Source organism: Vanessa tameamea, chromosome 26, assembly GCF_037043105.1.
Source record: "Vanessa tameamea isolate UH-Manoa-2023 chromosome 26, ilVanTame1 primary haplotype, whole genome shotgun sequence".
NCBI classification, from domain to species: Eukaryota; Metazoa; Arthropoda; class Insecta; order Lepidoptera; family Nymphalidae; genus Vanessa; species Vanessa tameamea.
This window is the reverse complement of record NC_087334.1, coordinates 1,428,350-1,453,937: the sequence shown is the minus strand read 5'-3', so window position 1 is coordinate 1,453,937 and position 25,588 is coordinate 1,428,350. Positions and strand designations below refer to the sequence as shown.

Genomic DNA, 25,588 nt, shown 5'->3' with positions numbered 1-25,588 from the left:
AGGTACAATTTTGCGTCTTAAGAATTTCTTCCTTTCCTCTGACGATTACAATTAAATTGACTGCATCGTTAGTCTACATTTAAGGCTACACAGATTCCGAAGCTCTGGGTTCTGGATCGGACCGGTAAAAACATTAAATTTTTTCGTCGAAAAACTCCGGAATGGCCCGGTGGATTTGGGTAGACTCCCGTGCCTCGGAAAACATGTAAATCCGTTGGTCTGCAACTGGCCTCCTTCCGGTCGTACCATCAGATTATGAGAGTGAGGGAGAGAGAGAGAGATTAGAGATCTCGCCTGTACTTGCGCACACACTTGTGTACTATAAATAATCCTGGGTAGGCTAGTCGCCATGACTGAAATCGGTCATCACCATCATCATCATGATTAAATTGTATGTAAAACTACCACCGGCTTAGAAAATAAAATTCACCAAGAACAAACTCAAATGATATGTATCTCATACACATAATATCATTTAATTTATTCAGACGTGTTTCATCGTAGCCGTAGAGATTTCAGAACTTAGCTCAAGTGCAAACTTCACAAAGTCAATACATGCTTCGAGGGGAAAAGCATTCGTTTCTATAGTAAAATCTTTATTATTTGACATTTACAAATGAATTCATGTACAACTATATACATACATATATACATATTATATATCTAAAGAAGAAATTCTGTAGTTCAAAATCAAAATATACTTTATTCAAGTAGGCTTTTACAAGCACTTTTGAATCGTCATTTAACAAACTATATTAAGTGAAGCTACCACCGGTTCGGAATGTAGATTCTACCGAGAAGAACCGGAACAAGAAACTCAGTAGTTACTCAAATCAAATCAAATCAAAAATCTTTATTCAATATAGAAGTGTTTACACTTGCTTATTGATTGTCAAAAATCTACCACCGGTTCGGAATTTAGCACCTCGGACCTGAGAAGAACCGGCGAAAGAAACTCAGCGGGATATTTTTTTTTATTTTTTTTCCATTTTGCATGTACAATAATAATTATATTTTAGTTATTTGAAACAGCCTGGAGGCGATCATTTCATTCCCAAGGTGTGCAGTCAACTAAAAAGTCATTAGTGTTGTAATATCCTTTAGCACACAAACGCTCTTTAACGATTCTTTTGAATTTTATAATTGAATAATTTTGAACGTTTTCTGGGATCCTGTTGTAAAAACGTATACATTGCCCCAAAAAAGAGTTACTAACCCTGTGTAATCGGGTACTTGGAGTAACAAGTTTATTCTTGTTCCTAGTGTTAATAGAATGTACGTCACAATTTCTGGGAAAATCGTTTATGTTTTTGCGTACATACATAACATTATCAAAAACAAATTGAGAAGCGACAGTCATTATTTTAATTTCTTTAAATTTATCTCTTAACGAATCTTTTGGGCCCAGGTTATAAATTGCACGAATAGCCCTCTTCTGCAGTACAAAAATAGTATTAATGTCAGCTGCATTACCCCAGAGTAGGATGCCATACGACATTATACTGTGGAAATAACTGAAGTACACAAGGCGAGCCGTATCCACATCAGTCAAAAGTCTAATTTTTTTTACCGCATAGGCTGCAGAGCTGAGTCTATTCGCCAACTTATTTATATGGGGGCCCCATTGGAGCTTAGAGTCTATTGTCATACCAAGGAACTCTGTTGATTCTAAAACATCTAATGCTTCCCCGTTTAAGCGTACACTCGTTTTGACACATCTTACATTGGGAGTAGTGAATTTAATACATTTAGTCTTTTTACTATTTAACATTAAATTATTAACACTAAACCAATTTACTATTTCAGAGAGAGTATTGTTCACATCGTCATATATTGAAAGACGACATCAGAATTTTCTTTTTCAACATCTAAAAATACAGTCATGTTAGTTAAATACAATTATATATGTATGTTATGTCTCCTGCCTGGAAGTCAAGCATTAACTCCACGCTTTTTTATCATCTGTATAATCTTGTATTGAATAATATGCCTTCTTTACCAATGTATTTTTTACAAATGACTTGAATTTATGAAACGGCAAAGTTAAAAATGTCTGCGGATTTTTTTATTAGAGTTACTCTTTAAATATTTTCAATGTAGAAATCTTTACTCGTATTATAAATGCGGAAGTTAACGCTTTAACGAATAATCTACTAAACCGAATTTGATGAAATTTGTTACGAAGCAAGCTTCAACTCGAAGGACATATTTTTATGCCTAACACCTAACGACTATCCCTCACAATGCGAGCGAAGTACGTCAACTAGTCAACTGTAAACCATTCGATTTATATGACAACTAGCTGTACCCGCGACTTCGTGCGCGTTGTTTGAATTTAAGTTATATGGACATTGTAGCGTGATTTTATTTTTATCTATTTATAATTCTAAAATAAAAGTAGCTTAAGTTACTCCTTATTACATCCGCTATCTGCCAGTGAAAGTCCCGTCGAAATCGGTTCAGCCCTTCCAGAGATTAGCCGGAACAAACAGACAGACAGACAGACAAAAATTGTAAAAAATGTGCATTTAGTAAAAATAGGTTATTTTTTTAATTAGGTATAGATTTATACTCTTTTTATAATATAGGTAACCTTGTATTGAGTTATAAACAGCAATACCTTCTTGAAATCGGATAAAAAATATTTACTAACAAAACCAAAACTATTATCACAGTAATATTTGTAAGTATTGGTAGATTGACTACTTTACACTAGGTACTATTGTGAATGCCTCCTATCGAAACGATATAAAGGGGTGGTACAGCCGATGAGGCGCGTCCTGGCGTCGCTAGGACGCGTGCGTATCGAGTATTTGAATATATATACTCCCTGTTTTACAAATAACTAACAATATGAGAGCGCGATGGCCCAGTGGTTAGAACGCGTGCATCTTAACCGATGATTGCGGGCTCAAACCCAGGAAAGCTGTGGAAAACAACTGAATTTTCATGTGCTTAATTTGTGTTTATAATCTCGTCCTCGGCGGTGAAGGAAAACATCGTGAGGAAACTTGCATATGTCTAATTTCAAAGAAATTCTGCCACATGTGTATCCACCAACCCACATTGGAGCAGCGTGGTGGAATATGCCTCAAACCAACGTCAAAGGGAGAGGAGGCCTTAGCCCAGTAGTGGGAAATTTACAGACTTTTAGTGTAACAATATTTTTTTTTTATTGTGTATCGCTAGATGGCGTTGATATATAATATTGGTGATCCTACATCGCGCTGTCGATGTAATATTAAATGGTCAAATTCATTGATATTTCGTGAGTATTGTAAGCACACACACCACATGGCACAAACATTATAATTGGAAATATAAATTTATAAATATTTAATTAATACGTAAACCCATTAAAGAACAATGTATATCGTATATTATTACAAGCAAAACCGTCGGCATACGTTGTCCAACTAGACCATATCGCGTTTCATTTTCTGGTACAAGTTTTATGTATATTGATTTAGTATTTTTGAGTTAAGCAGATTGTATCACAAAAAGAACCTCTCGAAATTTTTAAGTATATTTTATACGACAAGTACTCAAAAATCACAGTCGAAAAGATCCGTGCAGACAGAAATAAAAAAAACAATGTTATGATAATAAAAAATAATATTTTTTATGAAAATAATTAAATTAAAAGTTAGACATTACAGTTTGCAGTAGTTATTTAACAAGTCATAAAGTCATGACAGTTCAAACTAAAGAATCGACATCAGAATTTAGTTTAACGAGCACTAACAATTCGAAACTCGATAATTACTGTTTTAAACTAAATATATTCATTGAAATTTTGTAAACTTAGATATTCACTGGACTGATTTTAACGAAACTTTGTACCGAAGCTGTTTAAATTAATGAATTAATGAAAAAATAAATTAAAACATTAAAGTTCAGCCCTTCATAGAAATGGTACAAAAAAATATCATATTATTGTGTGACATTCTTATCTACATATTATTATAAGTTGGTGGTCGAGAAAATAGACTACCTGATAAGTGGTCACCACCGCCCATACACCAATGTGTGCTGTAAGAAATATTGACCACGTATTACATCGCCAATGCGTTACCAACCTTGGGAACTAAGATGTTATATCCGTTGCCTACCTATATGACATAAAAAAACTACTATTTACGCTGAGAGAAAAATACAGCATATACTCAGTAATGTAGCAAATCTTACAAAAAAAACCTAATTCAAAATTAAAAACGGTTACGTAGTCAAAAGCTCAACATCATAAGTCTCAGCCTCCTTCACGGAGGCAATCAGAAACTACACAAGTAGACCTCGCTCAGACATGCATGGTTTTCTTAATAGTATATTAGGTTTGTTATAAATTTTAAATTAGAAACGAATATCATTAGCTTGTATTGTATTTTGAATAGCAAACTTTTAATAGTTTTTGTTTAAATAATAAGGATATTTTATCGGATAAACGATTTAAATATTTATTAGTAGCCCGTGAAAAGCCCAGCGCTGGGCAAAAATTCATCTAATCATATTTATTTTTAAAAAAAATCAAAATACTCTTTATTGTACACCAGTAAACATAAAGTTGAATCATATTTAAGAAAGATGCACAAGAGACGGCCTTATCGCTAAACAGCGATCTCTTCCAGGCAACCTTAGGGTAGAGGAAAGAAACAGATATAGAAAGAGGTAGGGGGGTACAAGGCAGATATAAACATAATATATGAATACATTACAATGAAATAATAATATATTTAAAATACAATAATGTACAGTACCTGGTAGCTAACAAGCATACATACATATATTTATGTATATCATTAGATATAAATTATATACAAAATTATTTTCATTAGTTTTTCAATAATAATAATATGTAGATAAGTGTCACACAATAATATTATATGTTTTTCCACCAATCCGCATTGGAGCAACGTTATGGAATATGCTCCAAACCTTCTCAAAGGGAGAGGAGGTCTTAGCCCAGCAGTGGGAAATTTACAGACTGCGAATGCAATGTAATGTAAATGTAATTAGTTTTTCCAAATTAAATTCTCAAAGCTAATTTAAGAAATCGAGCGCTTTTCTTGAATTTGTAAATTTTTGCCGGTTCTTTTCAGTTCAGAGTGATTTCTTTTCCGAACCGATGGTAGTGTTTCATTTGCAATAAGTAAGTGTATTTATATATTGAACAAAATAATTTGGTACGATTTGATTTGATATCTCATGTTAAAATAAATTCAATAAATAATCCGTAGTATCAATAATTAAAAGATTGATTACGTAGATGACAAAATATAAATTAAATTTCGTTGAATTTCATACAGGATTATAACAATTTCATTATTTTTATTTAACATACCTTTACGATTTAATTAATAGAAAATAATAAAAAAAAATACTGAAATAAAATTGTATGTGATGGTACGTGAGTCCTTATAAGACATTCATGAATGAAGTATGTTTTCATCTGCATATTGCTAGACAGCAATTGTAATATGTATTACGGAATAAAATATACAATTATAAAAGCAAGATTCAAATCTATCCGTTCTTCAAACAGTAATCAAAACACAGACAGACGCGTCTGGGGAACTCAGTTTTACATCGCAAACTGACAGGGGTCCCAGCTTTCGAATCAGGGGAAGGCCGCCCGTCGTACTAAATCTACAGAACAGTATTAGGGGGCTGAAGATCGAGGTTTTGTAATCTTTGTCGTCACAGTTTCGTGATACGATTTTTCAAAATGACTAATTTGTACCAAGTATGAACTCTAACATGTAACATCTGTGATACACGCCATTACACCTGATCACCAATCATTCAGCCTGGAATATTAATATAGAGTTGATGGTCGGTGGTCGAATATGCGATGGGTGAGTTGTACTTGTAACATTTCGACACTGGATAACTAGAGAAGTTTATCTTCCTAAAAATATGAATACGGTAAGACTAGTGCCTAGTGGATCAGTATTTAGGTAAACGCTTATAATTACAATATTTGAGTATAGCAGGCAGTTATTATTATCACTACTCTTGGTAATAAAACAATCAGAAAAATAGGCCAGCTGCTGGTCACATTCACCAAAATCAAAATCAAAATATACTTTATTCGAGTAGGCTTTTCGAAGCGATTTGAATTGTCATTTTCAAACTATATTAAGTGAAGATTCTACTGAAAAGAACCGGCAAGCTCAGTATTTTTTTTTCGACATTAACTTTCGCAATGTCTCACGTAAAAACTATTCCTCGCATCTTCCATTCCCTAACAACCTTGGTATCTATGTGTGGTAACCATGTGATATTCCTTGTGCATATTATGATACTCCCTATCTCACGCATTCCCATTTTGGTTGAAGATAAAACTTCGATCGGACTCTACCTCTTTAGAAAGCATAAAACCTACCTAAGTCCTAAACCAAAATAAGTCCTACGAGGTAATTTATACAGAATAAATTTATACTTAATAGGAGTAGAATTGCTCTAAAACTTCTGTCTCTAGACACTAACTCAGTCCACTGAGACAGTACATCTACTGATATAGTTTTAGTTTTTAACGATACTAAATATAACTCCAAAAATTAATGTCGAAGAAAAATGTGTTGACTAAATAAATAAACATTTCATATATTATATTAGTTTACATAAAGTTATTTATAACATAAACTGACTCGAAACCGTACTCTGTTTATTTAATAAATTATATATAGATGTGGTTTTTTTTTATTTCGAGGATATACAGTATGATCCCGGACCAATATTAGCGTGTCAATTTACAAGATTGAGAGGGAAAATGACGAGGAGATTCTGTCTGTCTTTTACTCCATACTTGAACGAAGCTTGTTGTCGTGTGGTATCAAGGTCACCTTTCGAAACTGGCTATTTGTGAATTAGTAACTGTTTAAAGTTTGGAGAAATTATGGGGTATATCAATAATCTTGGATATGGAATTTTAGATGTGGTTTTTTTCCACAAACGTGCTGACGATCTCTGATGTATTTTTGATGAAATGAAATATACTGACTTTATTTTATAGGTATGTCCCTATGTTTGAATTTCTAGACGACCTAAAAATGATGTTGATGATGAATGATTTTTGATTGGATAGATCTTCAACCAGATATGCCATCTATCTTCCCCTTATAAATGCCATTAAGATCCAACATGGTCAATATCTCTGAATAAAAATCCAATTTATTGGACAAATGCTAGCACTCTTCTAACAATTTCACGAAGTCAAGATTTGTACAGTCAGTTCCATAACGTGAATAAATTCATATCTGATACAAGTTTGTATTTCCAAGTGCCATTTTCTATCGAGTTTACAGCGAGTTCAAACCAACCAATTTTCCTGAGATATATCAAAACGTTTTATTAGATTTTCTATTGTACTAAATCATTCACGAATCCGGCTATGCAGGTATAATTCAAACGTAATCGACTTTGAATTGTATCACTCAAATGTTAAAGATCAAAATACGATACGGAAAAAATCATTATATAAATATAGTTTTAAGACTTTCGACTTTGTGATGAGGACATTAGAGTTGATTTCTGTTTGGTGAATTATTGAAACGAATAGGTACATATAACATTGCAAGGAGGTTCTAGTTATTTGGTGTTTGTCAAGGGCGAGTGGAATTAATTAATTTGTAGAGGGTGAGGTTTTATGGTCTGTTAAAGTTGTGACGTAATTTGTTTGATTATTTATCGATGGTGTTGTATCATGCGGGTATGTCAGGTGAAAATAGAACTGTCCTTTTTGTATAGCGATTCTTTATTTCGAAAATCTTGATAGTATAATTATCGAGTCCACAGATTGTATTAACCACTCCTCAGATATTCTACCGTCAACAGCACTACCATATATTGTTGTGTTCCGGTTTGACTCACCTTAGTAAACCAGTCTAACTGCAGCGACAAAGGGCATAATATTTTAGCTCCCAAGGTAGGTGGCGCAGTGGTGTGATGGAAATATTAATATTTTTTACGTTAATGTCGATGAACAGTGGTGACTACTTACTAATTACTGATCGAATACACTCCGTCGATGGCCATTGATCAACAAAGTTCATATACACTGGCACTAGTAATTCCCTTTTCTAGCCAATACAAAGTAAGCTCCCGAGAAATACTCTCCTCTTCTCTCTCTCTACTCACAAGCATCTTAACCGATGATTGCGGTTTCAAAATCAGGCAAGCATCACTGATTTTTCACGTGTGATTAGTGTTTATGATTCATTTCTCGCATCAATGAAGGAAAACATCATTAGGAAACCTGTATTTGTCTAATGTCAATGAAATTCTGCCACTCGTATCCACCAACTCACTTTGAAGCCGCGTGGAATAACTTTCGAACCTGTTCGTCAAAGGGAGAGGAGGCCTTAGCCCATCAGTGGAACATTTGCAGGGTGTTATTACATTTACTTCACTTTACTTTCGCACTACTGTGGTTTGAAAATACGTAAAGTTATGCGCCTGAACTCTTTCCGTTTGTGGCGAAATCGTCCCATTGGATGAGATATGCGTTGAGAGTGAGCATAGAAAAAGTGGACCTGGGTCTCTTTTTTCTGTGAGCTCCGTTATCCGATAACATTTTAGAATATCCGCTCTAATCGAAATCTATATCCGGTGGTAGCTATAAAGTTAAATTAATCTTGTAAAATAACTAAATATAAAAGGTGTTCAGAAGAACCTGCTTAAAACAATTATATTTTAATTTGATTTAACATAACATTGCTTAATAAAAAATAATCAGTTAGAGATTTGGCACCAGAAAATAAATCACATGTTTATTTTTGTTTATATATAAATAATAAACGTTGAACACAAGTATCACCCAGAAATAAATATAAAAAAAATTCAATGTAATATTATAGGTTATGTCCAAAAATACGTCACTACAAAGTTATACCCGATCTATCATTCCCACGTTGACAGGAGCAAAAGAAAAAAGTAGACGTTAGTCATTAACGGTAATTAAACTACTTTAAGACACGCTTATTTTTACACATGTTATAAATCGTAATGCAGAAACGACTCTACATAAATGGTTTGAAGGTTGATTGTTGCTTAACTAGAGTTACACTTTAGCCTCGCCTTCCATAGATATGCTACGAAAGGTCAGCGTTAAGACAATTGTATATAGAAAAGTTACACCTTTAAATAATGTTGTTTACACCTTTAAAGACGTATAACTTTGTATGTTACCCAAGTCAGATATTAATTTTAAGTGCTTACTGATAAGTAGATGGTGTAACTTTTCCAATAAATAAAAAAAAAAAAATAAATAAAAGCACAAATGACATAATTGCGAACAACATATCAAATAAATTTTTTTATTGATCAACTATAATTGAATAACAACGTTTTATATATAGATATACATAGATATTTTATTAAAAAAACTAAATCATATATGATATATTTCAATGAAATTCAAATGTCAATATTTAATCTATATTTATTACCGGGAGGTGCATCGTTTTCAATTCGAAACATATCTAAAAGACATTATAAAATAAACTTTAAATATTACAAAATTCGTAAAATTATTTTACACTCATTTTAATTATACTTAAAATTAAAAGGAAATGAATACTACTAGTGGAAGGGTAGTTTATTTTTAATTTAGAACTTCGGAATTGCTTTCCACGAGGCGACTGGCATTCTTGCCACCATTCCACGAATGCTTGATATGTACAGTATTTTGTTTTTAATTTTAATTTGTATGCAAATGAGTCGCATTGACCCAGTGGAAAACCGTAGATCTTTATTAACTGAAGATCGCATATACATTTTCAGGCAAGTTCCATTTAGTTTTTATATGATTTATTAGTGTTTTTTAATAAATTTCGTAGAGGAAAACTGCTTATGTCGGTTGAAGATTTGCCGCATGCTTACACCAAGACTTGTTAAAGCAGCTTGGTTGAATAAGCTACAATCCTTCTTGTTAATAAGAAGAGCCTTTTTACCAGCAGTTTTTGTTCTGTGCACGTCTTCTTATATTCCCTGCCTTTGTCCCAAATTTTGTGGGGCCGCAGCGTGTCTTTCCCTCAATTCTCATCTAATATTCGTTATCCGATCGTTCACAACCACCTTGCTCATAACCCTCAACACACACTCCATCCATGTCTTCTAAGGTCGTCCTTTTTTTTTCACGAATGGAACCTATGAGTCGTCGTCGTCATCACGCAGGACTAATGACCTTACGTGGATGTACTTCAACGATGGAGTAATTAAATAGTTGCGATCGAATATAAAAATTGCGATTAATATCACTATAATATTCATTAAAAAAATGAATTGTCTCTATCCTAAAAAAACATCGGCGGAATCTTCGAATTCCGATAAATTTAAATTAATCTTGTAACCTAAAAAATGTTTGGAAGATCCTGCTGTTGATTCCTGCTGATGCCAGCTGCTGCTGAACCATTATCTGGTATTGTATAACATACATTTTACTAATTTTACTCCAATTTAATAACACCCTGCGTTACTAAAACATAATAAATACGACATATTATTTAAAAATTAAGTACTATGATAATTAAAGTTTTGTCTAAAACCGTCGTACACGTTACATTATTAACGTTTCAAAGAAATAACTCCCAACCAACGACGAAAGATTAATTGAATTACTTTCAGTGGACACACAGCCTTCTCTCTTCATAACGCACGTTGACAGATCATTCCTCGCCTCTGATTGGCTGATAGGAAGTGCCGTCAAAAAGTGTGCTTGACAGACATTTGTCTGCTGTCAACTTATACTGCACTGATTTGTTAGGTGACATGTTTGTAAAAAAACAAAACAAATTACTAGCGTTTTTTTTATTTTGTTTATTGTTAGCTAATTTGTTTTGTCCCTTCTTGATTGAAATCAAGTCGAATGATTGATGAACTGTACTTTATTGACATACACGTTTCAATTAGACATTAAAACAAATGAAAAATAATTAAAAATATATTGTTTTGTAGTATGTATGATATATTGTACTAAGTGATGAGGCTTTGGCTCGTCCAGGTCGAACAATCACCACACATTCAACCGCCAAACAGTAATGCTTAGTTATTATTGTGTACTGATTTCAAGGGCGAGTGAGCGACTGTAACTACAGGCTCTAGAGACATACATCTTAATTCCCAAGGTTGCTAGCACATTGGTGACATGAGGAATCATAAATATCTCTTATAGTACCAATGTCTATGTGTAATGGTGATCACTTACCATAAAGTCAAATTGGCAGTCAGAAAATCAAAAATATTCATCTTCTATTTCTAATATTAACATACACACATACACGCACGCACGCACACACGCAAGAACGCACGGGCACACATACACATAGCTACAACGTACAGATACAGATAACACACTCTAGTAATATTAACATACACAAAGACACACACGCACGCACGTACGCACGCACGCACGCGCTCACTCAATACACACAACCACAACGTACAGATACAGATAACACACGCTAAAAAAGCTCAAAATATAGTAATAAAATTTGAAATAACTCATAAATCACTTAACAAAAGAACATATGACATTTACAAAATGACGGTTTTGACAAATAGTATTTGATAATAATTCATGTCTTTTGTTTTTAGTACCCCTGTACAGTGTCACGCGTTCAGGATTAAATTACTTTTCTCTAAGCGATTTCTGCACGAAATTACTCGATATTGTGACCAGGATTTTTAAAAACAAAGGATAACAATTTTAGACTATAATAATAATATAAGTCTTATTAGATATTTCAAAGATAAACGAACTACGCACTACACAGGCGATGCACAAGGGTGTGTACGCACAGTACACACAGTAGAATGTAGATACTTATTCAAATTAAAATCAGCAGCGACTTGGTCTCCAAAATTGTGTGCTATTTTATTTATTCAGTATCCATGTTTTGTATTATTTGTGGTTTTGTACATAAAGTATAAAGTTTAAAGTAAAGTAAGTATATACGCATTAAACTGTAGACACAATAATTTACCCAGACCGTTATAAAAACAAAAGTAATTACATGCACGCCTACAGAGGGCGTTACTTTCTAATTAGTATCCATTAATCAAAGAGGATTTTAGCACGCTTCGGTATAATTAAAAAAATTGTAAGATTGTTTAAGTATCGCTTTGATTCATAACTTATGAATATTTATGATTTAATAAAAAACAAATCCTATTATGTTTGGTTTAACCTTGATATGGTTATTTTATTTGAATATTAAACTTAATATTTATTTCTAAAAGTAGTACCGAAATATATTTATAATATATTTCCGAGTCGGTTCGGAGAATTAATTACCAAAATATTTAGACAAATATCTTTATTGGCTGAATAGATAACTGTTTAAACAAAAAAATACTTCCCTTTGAAATATTTTTAGAATACTATAATTATATTAGCTATTATATAGCGCTGCAAATCCTGAACTCCAGGGTCCAAATCGAATTTAGTCAACAACAAATTTAGAGTGTTTCTGTTAACAAATATTACGCCGACCATCCTAAAGTATGAAACTGTATAGAATCCCATTCCTCGGAATCCAATCAAAGCCGTTGGTTCTGCACCCAAACTTCTTCCGTGTCGTGTCGGATCGCGTCGGATCGCACCTAAGTCTACCCATGAGAGTCTACTTAAAATCTCCCAATGAGATTTTCAATATTGTCTGAAATTATCGTACATGAAGCCTTCTACTCCAAAACCTACTGTTATTTATCTTTGTTTAGCTTAGCTTGGGAAGATTTCGCTGTCTTAGCAATAAGACCACCTATCGTATCTGTATCTGCTTTTACTATATTTTGTATTCAAATCGTTGATTTATAAAAATATGTATTGTGAAAAAAATGGCATATAAAACGTAATAAGTAATGTTCGGCTAATATGTTTTTAATTTTGTTTTATAATATTATAATTTTTGAAATAAATTGTAGTATTTTTTTCTGTGTGTAAATAACATACAGAAATCATAGTCACCCCAAAAAGTCCACACCAATCAGGAGTCCGGTGATTTTCACGATTCCGTCAAAGTTGTTTTCGTGTTTTGATTGCGCCTAATGAACTAACAGACAGTTATCCATTGTTCCCTAAATTAAATCATACCCTACCTAGTACGTTGGAATAAGAGTGATTTGTCATTTTGGATTGTAATTAAAATTGTGTTATTTTATATAAAATCTATTGAGCACCAACCAATAAATAGGACGGTAGATAAAAAATGGCGCTACATCTCTTCGCCACTAATTCGCTAGAAATACTATTTCTTCCTGACAGGGTCGATGTGCTTGTAGAAGGAATAAGGTGGAAAATTACAGCAGCAGCACGTAGAGTTCACGTAGATCATTGACTTTATATGGAAACAATACTGTTGGCGATTTCTTTTGAATATAAATTTTGATATTTCTCACACCTTTACAATGATAGTTGTAAGAATGATAAGGAAACAGCCAGACCACCTGATAAGTTATCTTAATTGAACATAGAATTATTTTATTTATTTTCAATACAAAGTTGTGATGATTAATTCAAGAGTTTTGTGTTATATCATATAATTAAAAATAAACTCAAACAACATTCCGAAAATGTGTCGAAAGAGAATTGTTGCATTCGTAATGTTGCAATCAAAATTGGCATTATAATTTGAACCTTGTCGCGCCTTTTTAAATGCTACTTCAACGAGAAGATAATTCTAACGTCGGTCTTTGGTAAACTTTGGCTAACTGGCCAGCATATTAGTGTGTGGTGGTCTCTTTCAAATCCATAGTTGGTAGCGCATTGGCGATGTTAGGAATCATTAAAATTACGTATAGCGTCAATGTCCACATGCAGTACTGATCACTAATCATCAGGTAACCGAAAAAATAAAAAAATAATAAAAAACTAAAACCTTGTGAAGTGACGATCGATTATGACTTTGTTCCGTTATAATGTTCTGTTTGTATTTGTAGTCTATGTGTACTAAAAGGGATAAGCAATATGAACAACATATTCTCTAAGTGCATCAGATGCCATCAATCTCTGTCTGCTATTGCTATATCCCTCTTACAATTTCCTATGAAAGCCGACACCGCCGTAACGGTGTATAAAATAAACAATTATTATGTATCACGTATATATTTATTTATTTAAAGGCTTTATTGACCACCATAAAGTCAATGGGACAAAAGGCGGACTTAATGCCTGAAGGCATTCTCTGCCAGTCAACCTTTAGGTCAAACAGAAAAACCATGAAGGTGGTAATTAAAAATTAATTGACAATATATGCACATACTTATATAAAACTACATTAAAAAAAAAACATATACATACATATCCATATAGTATCTACAAAATAAATATTGATATATACTGTCTATCGTAAAAACATATATATAATAAAACAATAGTTACTTTAATAATAATAGTACATAACAGAAATCATAAGAGCTTGCGGCTTTCTGACAATATGTGCTCACGTAGACGAGTTTTAAACTTTATGTAACTTTATCGTAATCGTCGTTGCGTCCGTTACTGGGATTTGACGCACCTTGGAAGAGACATTGTCCAACACTTGATTGCAAGTAGTTGATTTTTAGCATTAGCAGCCTGTAAATTTCCCACTGCTAGGCTAAGGCCTCCTCTCTCTTTGAGGAGAAGGTTTGGAGCATATTCCACCACGCTGCTCCAATGCGGGTTGGTGGAATACACATGTGGCAGAATTTCGTTGAAATTAGACACATGCAGGTTTCTTCACGATGTTTTCCTTCACCGCCGAGCACGAGATGAATTACAAACACAATTTAAGTACATGAAAATTCAGTGGTGCCTGCCTGGGCTTGAACCCGAACTCATCGGTTAAGATGCACGTGTTCTAACCACTGGGCCATCTCGGCTCTCAGAAAGTAGCTGATAATGGCAGTAATATAATTAACTAATTGATATCATATTTACCGAATATTATTTAGATACAGAATGATCTGAACTGAGAAACAGCGCTTTGGCGGCAAAAAAGTGCTTGTCTTTTGTCTATTGCGGTACCAAAATGGAACCCTGAGGAACACAAGCTTTGGCGATCGTCAGTTAAGAATCGGAGCCGCTGATAACTAACCGAAGAGAAAAGACGCCCAGAAAATGAGATATTCAGATACAAAGGGCCAATGGTAGCCAATTTTAAGGAAACTTGCCAATAATACTAGCGTGCCAAACCCGGTCAAATGACTTTGAAATTTTGACGGAGACTTTGTTTTTAACGCACTCGCCCTATATGTATTTTTTTGCACTTACTTTACAAACTCTGGCTGAAGCTTACGAGATAGATCAAAATAATGTACCACTGTATTGTACACCTTAAAAAGACCTACAAAAACGTCCTTAATGGTATACGACTATCTCATAGGAATAACCCATAATAACCATTTTTAATAACGACGACTATTTTTTATAACGAGAAATAATGACATATTTGAAGCGATTTTAGGGAATACAGCATTAATCCTTATCTAATAAGTACCTTAAATGCATTGTGCATTTAATATAGATCAATATGGCCCTTTACAGGATGTTATTTAAATTAATATTTTCGAAGATATTACAGATTTAAAACGAAGGGACATAACGGACATTGTCTAATGACAAAAAAGCTGTCATTGTTGTAAGACATTCTATAGTATATTTAGTATCAGCATTGCACCCGTGCGAAGCCGGGGCGGGTAACTACTAACAAAATAAAACGAATAAACGGATTAAACCATCGTGGTACTACTGCTGCTAGATAATCTCTAAACTAACTTAACATACATCTTTGTCATGAACAACAAAAAATAGTAAAGATATTCAAGTCGTTTCAATTTAGCTCAGAAATTGTGCACATAAGATTCGGTACAAATATAATTCTTCTCAATTTACATAAATCTGAAAATGTACCCTTAAAAGTTACATATTGGCGCCCCGCCAAACATAGGCACGATTCTTTTAGTCAGCTATTTCGCAGAACTACAGGTTAAAATTACTTATTCAAACATACGTTATTCCTAGAAATGTACTAAACAAGCATCGTAGTACGTTTCTAATAATAATTTACTAATAAATGAAGTTTGTTTGTATTAACACTCTAAATGTCGATGTAGTCATTGCAAGAAATGTTTTTGCGTTAAATAGCCCATTTATTGAAGAAGGTCATAGACTGTATAATCACGCTTCGATTTACGGCAGCAATATTAATATGATAAAATTAATAATAATTTATTGGTGCAAAAGTAAATACTACAAAAAGAAGCTTATATATATGAGTTTACAAAATAAGTATGACTATTAGATAAGTACTCTATTTACATGTGGTTTGGAACTTTAAAAAGAGTGAAACTTATTATCCTTTATGAGTTATTACATAACCTGCGTTAAGGATAATTAGCCCAACCCCTAAAGGAAAATTAAAAGTAACATTAAATACATGCATAGCAGAGTCATTTGAAGAGGTAAAAAAAATAATTAAAAACAGATTTAAGAAATAAATAACAAAACAAAAACAGTATATAATTTTATATAAGGGCGAATGCAAAACATAAAAAACAAATATGATAAAGTTAAAGAATTTGTTTGCTTTAATGAGGTAATCTGAAGACTTAATAGTCCTTTTTGAAAAAATATTTTACTTTGAATAGCTCGTTTATTGAGAAATGCTATAATAACTTTTCGTTACGAGTTACGACCCTTAAAAGCGAAGCTGTAACAATAAATCTGAACTTATATGACAAAGCGTATAATCAGTGTTTAAATCACGGTTACATACTAATATTAACTATATTTTTGTAAATAATTTATTATTTTTGTCCGCGTGTTCTATTTTGTACAATCATACTTTGATGTCCTTAACTGTAATAATACCTATATCCCATAGAAATTTAATGTTACGCTTGTGTACTATGTGTATGTTATTAGTGTATGTGGATTTGATACATAGATAAATAATTAAGAAAAATTTTTTAGTGAAGCAACCATATCGAATACAAAATATGGTTCAAAGTACATACTAATTTATAAAAAATATTTTTAATAATAAACCCTATTTATCAGAGCATAGAGCTCAAAATTACCATTTTATTTTGATACATCTGTTTCAACATTAACAGATATAAAAACTTAATTCGTCTAAACTCAAAAATTATAAGAATTTAAATAAAAAACTCCTTTCCACTGAATGCAAGCAAATGAACGCACAAAGTCGAGTGAAATCGAAAAAAAACCGCAATTGCCTTCATTCATTCAAGTGGGTTCCGTACAACGGGTGAGAAAGAGACGGTATAATGATATCCATGGGCTTGAAAGAGATGAACCGATCGTTACTGGGGTCATCACTCAACATAAGAACAGACTTGACCCCGAAACATGTACGATAAGAATTCTCACTAAAAAATCAATTGCGCGTAAAATAGGTCTCTTTTTGGCACATTTTTTTGGGGGGGAAATTTTCTGCGGAAACGCTTTATAAAACAAATGAATTCGGTTCATACTGGTACAATTTCTATTGTTTTAATTCGGTATTAAATTAAAATATAACCAAAAGGATCCAGTTCTCATGTGATGCGCTTACAAACGAACAACATTATACATTTGTTTATATAGGTAGATAAGAAGCATCTACTTTTTTATTGTAAAGTTAGTCGGACAGGCAAAAAGGCCACCTGATACTAAGTGAAAACCTTAGGAACTAATTATTATAACCAGTGTGCACATACACTAGCTTATTTTTTGACAGTCAACTATCAACTACCATTTTGGAACAAAACACCAAATCTGAAAACGACCAGCTAATGATACTCAGAGTGAAATCAGAACTGAACAATATTTAGTATAGCTACGAGTATTTGACGGTTGAATAACTGATGTTTCAGTACCTACCCAGACGTGTTTGCATATAAATCACTACCAAATAAACGAATAAATGGATTAAACCATAGTGATCATATAGCTGCAACATAATCTCTAAACTAACTTAACATACCTCTTTTTCACGAACAATAGTAAAGATATACTAGTCGTTTCAATTTAGCTCAGAATTTGTGCACATAAGATTCGGTACAAATATCGCTCTTCTCAATTTACATAAATCTGAAAACGTACCTTTAAAAGTTACACCGAATGATACTCGGTGTGTTTCCTTTCCAGCGATTCAATACATATTGTATTTGAAAAAGCCGAGAATCGTTTCATGATGTCTAACATCATACTATGTCATCTACTTGTATTGTTTGATCATATATAAAGATAAGATTACAAATATGTTTAAATTATCATAACAAATGGCTTCTACTTATAAAAATATATGACAACGCATTAAGATACATTAACATTACAATAGGTCGATCAGTGGATAGCGATAACTCATTCATCAGCCGCAGGAAATTTCACCTTCCTGCCTTCCTGAAGTTCGAGTCATCAAATGGCTGTTAATCCTATCGTATTGACTTTTCGACAGATATCCTGTTTTTGGTTAATGTAAAGAAAAAACTCCAGCAAATAAAGACCAAAGAATATGTTTTTTCTAGAAATGCCATCCATATATATTTATGTCAGAACATGAAATTATGGACATGTCCCCCGCCGTCTATGTATGATCGCACATATCTCAAATACAAAGATCGAGATTTAAAGTATATTTTCCTTTATAAATTAATAGGCATGAATAATTAATACTTTCATAACATTTATCGATTTAATCGTCAAACTTGGCAACTTCAGCTCAGTGCTAAAATTGATAAAAATATATTTTCAAGTAACTAGCTGCCGAACGCGAGTCCGTCCGGGTGAAATGAGAATATTATTCACTCCAATACCGCAGCACTAAAGACTGGATCCAATCTAAACCATACAAGGTCACACAACATTAAATCGAAATCGATCCAACCGTTTAGGAGTAAAGTAGGGACATAACGATATACAGAAGATTTATAAATATTAAGATAATTCAACAAATCAATCATTAATTTAGTATATATAAATATATATATAATAGCAACTCCACCCCCATGGACAGCGAAGTGTGGTTAAACAGTTAATAAAATTTCTCAATAAATGGGCTATCTACCTCAAAACTATTTGTTTTAAATTTGACTGCTATAAGGTGATTTTGTCAAATGGAAGCTAAAAGCACAATTTCAAAACAATATCCGTTCCTCATCGCGAGAGGCGAGAATCTGAAAATTATATATATATATGGTGATGAAGTTAGCTATATCTACAAATTTATATCATATAATGTTATTTCTAACATATAAAGCCCACTTAGTATCTCAATCGTTTTTTTTAAATCGATTTTCTGTGTTACCCTTGATATATTTTGGTCAATGTTGCGTATCATATCTAACATTTCACGATCGTATCCTGCGGTGACTTTGAGTTCTTACACCTTCTAATAGCTCTATTGATTGAAATTTTGATATCAGTTTCAAAGACTTAGCTATCGTAGAATATATTTTTGAGCAATTCAATGTATACGAGTATAAAATCTGAATATTCTTTATTCAACTGGGCTTCCACGAGCACTTTTGAATCGTCATTTTAGAGAAATATATTAAGTAATTAAGGACCGGCAAGAAACTGAGTAGTTACTCTTTTTCAACATTCAAAATACAAAGTTTTGTTAGTTAAATACATTTTATCTTGCATAAAAGCCAATAAATATTATCATAGATACATTGTTTGTCCTCCATTTTGCAATAATCCGAAATCGGACGCACCAATTGTTTAAAGTGCTCTGAAGACACAGGACATTCGAGATACTATTTAGAATTTCTAAAGAAAAAATCAGGGTACCATTTCATTACGGAAAACTATTGTACTGTAATTCCAAATCTTTTACATATATTATTTACAGAGATGGGTATAGTTAAAGAGATCTTTTGTTGTTTTAATATATATTATTGACTTTCTGTCATAGCCAAGGCGTGGAATTCTCTCCCATTGTTTATGTTTCATGAACAATATGGTTCGGGTATCGTCGAAACGAATAACTGTGAATAGGCGTTTCTAAGTTTTGGAATAAAGATTCCACTGCACAATACTCAGTTCGCAAATGAAATACATATCCATATATTGTATATATCATAACTCGTTGGGCTAGATATAAGACTGTAGATCCCGTGGTTCTGAGTTCAAACCTCAAGTCGGCCCGATAAAAAGTTATTGGGTTTTACTACCTGTTTTCCAAAAAAATCCGGTTGGAATAAAGTTAATTTATTTATAGCTTATATATTACATAATAGACACTAAAATAAATTAACATTTGAGAATAATTATTAAATTACAAGTAAAATAATTATTGTTATATATAATCTCGTATTATAGGAAACCGCATATAATAGAAAAAGACAAATAGAGAGAGAGAGAGAGGGGGGGGGGAAAGGTTCTGCATATAAATTAGGGAACACAATCTTGTATTTGTAGTAACCGTAAATAAATCTAGTAGAACATCTATTCATCAACGAAGAATGCACACAGCTGACCAGATCTAAGTGACCTGTCTAATTACGAGGATGACAAGGTCAATTCAATCAATTGTGACTTATAAAGAGGTAGGTATACTGAGTCTATTCAAAGGCAACTTCAACATTTTCCCAGTGAATAGAACGTGTGGAATGAATATCTTAGACGTAGATTGTAGGTTCTAATTTGGAAGCATTATTTGTTTTTTAATTACTTATGATTTTTCTTATACCTACTTGTACGGATACGTAGTGAAGAATTGTCGTTATGTGATGAAATTCTTCCATGTTTGCCAAACAACTTAAATCAGCTTAAATATGGGGATCTTAACCGAACATTGCGAATTCAAACCTAAGCAAACACCACTGAATTTCTATTTTCTTAATTAGTGTATATAATTCATCTCTCGTACCAGAAATCCCAGAAACCAGAAATCGTAAGTGTCTAGTTCCAATTAAATACCATGTGGTGGAATTGACTCCATACCTTCAACTCAAAGGGAGAGGGGGCCCCAGCGATGGGACATTTACAGGCTTTACAATACTTTTTCTATAAAACCAACTTAATACGATTACTCAATTGCAAATTAGACAAAAAATTTAACTTGTTTAAAGTCAGTTAGGAATGGTACCATGTGCTTTTGTATATAATCGAAACAAGGAGTATTCTGTCAAGTAACGTTCCAGTGACAAGTTGATCCATGATAAGGGTAGACACCGATATAACTGTCCGTATTGTATTAAATTCTCATCACAATATCTCGGATAAAAACTATTGAAGGGATACAAACTAACAATGACGACAGTTCGTTTATTACCAACCAATTTATAGCGTAACAAAATAAGAGTGAATACCATGAAATGAAGAAGTATTTTTAGGAATAGTGGAAAAAGCTTCATGAAAATTACAACGCCTAGCCATATTACCTACACTGGTGGCAGGAGGGCTAGTTCGTTTTGCCCAGAGGATCGGAATTGCGATTCAACGGGGAAATGCTGCTAGCTGCTGCCGCTATGCACGCGGTCAAGATTTATACAGTAACAAATTTTGATTCATATTTGTATATATTTAAAGACTTAATGTTAAACATTCTTATCTCGACAAATATATATTAAATAAAATGAATAAATAAATCTAAGAATATCTGGAACTCATTTCTACACTGGCGACTGGTGACTATACAGCACCACATCCAACGTGGCATCCCTCAGATGTTATCCTTCATCAGTCCACGGGCTAACTTATGTCCATGTAAACATAACTTCAGTTGTTCTTGCCCAAATTTGATCGGATAATACCGTTAGATTACATTGACACAGACGCGCAAACATTGGCGCGCATTGGGGACAATGATATGGCGTGGCAGTATGTGGCATAACGATCTCTTATCGCTTGTGTATTGTTAACGCTTATATATATATATATGTTTATATATTTATTAGATCACGACCAAAGTACCCACAGATACATGTGAATACTCAAGGGGTTATTCGTTGATCAGTGGGTTTAACGTCGGAAAAGAACTCGCAAATTTTCATGGGCGGTTTCACTTTCCATCAGATGAGCTTCCTGCTCGTTTACCAAGCATAGCATTTAGCATAATATATATGTATTTTATCAATTAAACAAAGTTTTTTATCATTAGTTGCCGAACTCGGACCAAGTGTAAGGTGTCATCACTTCCCTAAGACATTGCGCAGTAAGATATTTATATCGCTAAAGCGTCACCAATCATGGGAACTAAAATATTTTTTTTCTTATACCTGTAGCTCACTTACCCTTCGAACTGGATACAACAATACTGGGTATTACTGCAGAGTATAATATCCTAATTTATTTATTGTTTTTGGTTAACCAGTAATTGCGACATTTTATTGACCGGGTGTATGGGACACCATTGGCCACATTTTTATACATAGACTAGCTTGTGCCCGCGACTTCGTGCACGTTGTTTGAATTTAAGTTATTTGGATATTGTAGCGAGATTTTATTTTTATTTTATATATAATTCTAAAATAAAAGTAGCCTAAGTTACTCCTTATTACATCCGCTATCTGCCAGTGAAAGTTCCGTCGAAATCGGTTCAGCCGTTCCAGAGATTAGCCGGAACAAACAGAAGACAGATAAAATTGTAAAAAATGATATTTTAGTATATGTACCGTGTATACATACATATGCATTTAGTAAAAATGGGTTATTTTTATATTACAAACAGACACTCCAATTCTGTTATATGTTAAGATAGAAAAATGTAAAAATACATATAATCAAGAAATCTAAAAATAGTGATCTATTTCAGTTACATCTTGATCGTAAAAACAGACATCCTGTCACATAAAGCATTGATATTTCAGATTTCAAATTTCCTGCTTAAAGTGAAACGATTCCACGTTACACTTTAAATTGATATTTTAATAATATTAAACGTCTAATAAGTCATAGTACACTCTATCACTACCATTAAATATATACTAATAATATAGACTAGACTCTCTATACTAATATATAGAGAGTTAAAATTTGTTTGTTTATATGTACTGGGTAATCTCAGTAACATAAATAACATAATCAGCCTGTAAATTTCCCACTGCTGGGCTAAGGCCTCCTCTCCCGTTGAGGAGAAGGTATGGAGCATATTCCACCACGCTGCTCCAATGCGGGTTGGTGGAATACACATGTGGCAGAATTTCGTTGAAATTAGACACATGCAGGTTTCCTCACGATGTTTTCCTTCACCGCCGAGCACGAGATGAATTATAAACAAATTAAGCACATGTAAATTCAGTGGTACCTGCCTGGGTTTGAACCCGAAATCATCGGTTAAGATGCACGCGTTCTAACCACTGGGCCATCTCGGCTCTACATCTCAGTAACAAAAGAATCAATTCTAAAAAAAAAAAATCACTTTAAAGAGCAACATTTTTCCTAAGTGCTGTAGTAGCACTATGCTGTAGAGAGTGTAGGGTATACATAGTTTTTATATCATATAATTTTCTTTAGTAAACTGCATCCTTGCGAAGCCGGAGTGAATCGCTAGTAACGTAATATATTCATACTATAACGATTGGGTTTGAGTAGAGTTATTCTGTAAACACGAATCTCACCGCAGAACACGAGCTGAAATGTTAATTACTAGGATAATTATAAAATTTATAAAATATATGTGTAAAAATTGCGTATCGCGTAATTCTGTCAAATTTCACGAGTGAGATACGAAGTTGACCATTACAGAATCGCACTGCTGGATGTCTAGAATTGTGGCCTTATAAGCTAACTGATCACAGTCAAAATAAAATAATAAATGAACAACATACGCCAAAATAGTTCAAATACATTGTAACTTGCAAATAAGTTTACTAAATGAGTCAATTTCTTTTTTTATAAAAAGTCTTATTATAATTATTTAAGTTCAGTTGACTTTTTTGAATACTAATTACAATTGTACAAAGATTAAAATTTAACGCTGTTGATTACTTTCAAATAAATAAGTCATCAACCGTATCTATAAAATATGTACCCAAACAAAAATTTAAAAGGGCTCGCAAAGAACATTCTAGAACGAAGCAATTCTATTTCGAAGTTGAATGGTTTTGAGTTCAACAAGTATGTTCCACGGCTCTAGGTGAGCATATACGCATGGGTGCCAACTCCCGTTAGTGCTACACTTGTTGCTTAACAGACTAACACAGTATCTTAATTGAATCCAGGGAAATAAATGCCTCGTAATCTGGTTTTACCGTTCATTTTAGTTTTGGAGCTTGTTATCTTGAAGCTCGGGACTCCGTACGGGATGTTTTTAATAAAGCGGGTATACTTACAGGTGCTCAATATGTTTACAATTGTATTAACAATAATATAAATCTTTTTGATAGAAACAGTGACAACCATTCTATAGACACGAGGAGGAAAGATAAACTAATAGCACCTTCCGACTTCGCAAAGTTAATACATCCTTCCTTGGGCACGGTTTTTTTATAGTAAAACTCCAGTTATTTTTACCTATTAAAAAATTTTAAACTCATGTCAAAAAAACATCAATTAATAAGGCAAATTACTCAATACAAGATTATATTTAAGATAAACATGTGGGGATTTAGTACCTATTTATTGATTTCTAGCCAGGATATGTAAATAATTAAATCGTAGTTTACAGACATAATCTGTAATTAAAATGGTGGGTTCTTCTCGGTAGGATTTACTTTCCGAACTAGGTAGCTTTACATTAAAATAATTATGTAAAATGACGATTTAAATAGTTGGAAGATTGAAAAAGATTGAAAAGGAAAAATCAATTAATATTGGTTGTGCTTTTGGAAGTGTTGCTTTCCCACGTTTCGTATAACATGAACTGTAATGAGTTTTGCACCAGAAATACATTTTCTGCCCCGCACAACCACTCTGTGGAACCAACTTTCGCCGGCGGTTTTTCCGAACCGATACGACTTGGGAACCTTCAAGAAAAGAGCGTACTCCTTAAAGGCCGGCAACGTATCTGCAAGCCACCCGGTGTTGCAAATGTACATGGGTGGTGGTAGTCACTTTCCATCAGGTGAGCCACCTGCGCGTTTGCCAACTATCACATAAAAAAAAAAATTGATAAGTTCAAGAGGCAATTTTTGTGATGTATATTTTATGCTTTATAAAGACACCAGTAATTGATAGCGTCTTTTTATCTGGTTCAACTCTCCGAATAAAGTAGAATGCAATTAAACAAACCTTTTCCATCAAAATCCATTTCTAAAGATGAATGTCTAAAATAGTCCTTACAGCTATAAATGTTTTTTACGAAAAAGTATCGAATTGGTCGGATTTCGTGCTAAACCGCTCCCAATGGTAACATTTCCTAAGCGTTTGCGTCAGTATTTAAGGCAGATTCCAGACTAAAGACAATCGCATTAAAACCTTCTATTTTTGAACACTACATATCAAACTAAAAAAATAATTAAGTTCGTGCCGTACCAAAGGTGGAAGAATAAAAAAATTTTTGGATATCAAAAACTTTTCATACAAACGTTATTCACTGAAACGTTGAATTCGGCCTTGATTTACACTCACAGGCCACGATTAACGGTTAACGATCATACCTTTGTGAATAAACGCGATAACTACGATAAAGATATTTCACAGCAAATGTATTTATTT

At 33.2% G+C, this 25,588-nt stretch overlaps 1 long non-coding RNA gene across 1 annotated transcript in view; it reads right to left on the bottom strand.

The window, feature by feature from the left end:
• LOC135194173 (uncharacterized) overlaps window positions 1–25,588 on the bottom strand; it is a 185,571-nt gene that overhangs the window by 113,493 nt on the left and 46,490 nt on the right. The gene's annotated exons all lie outside the window — the stretch shown is intronic.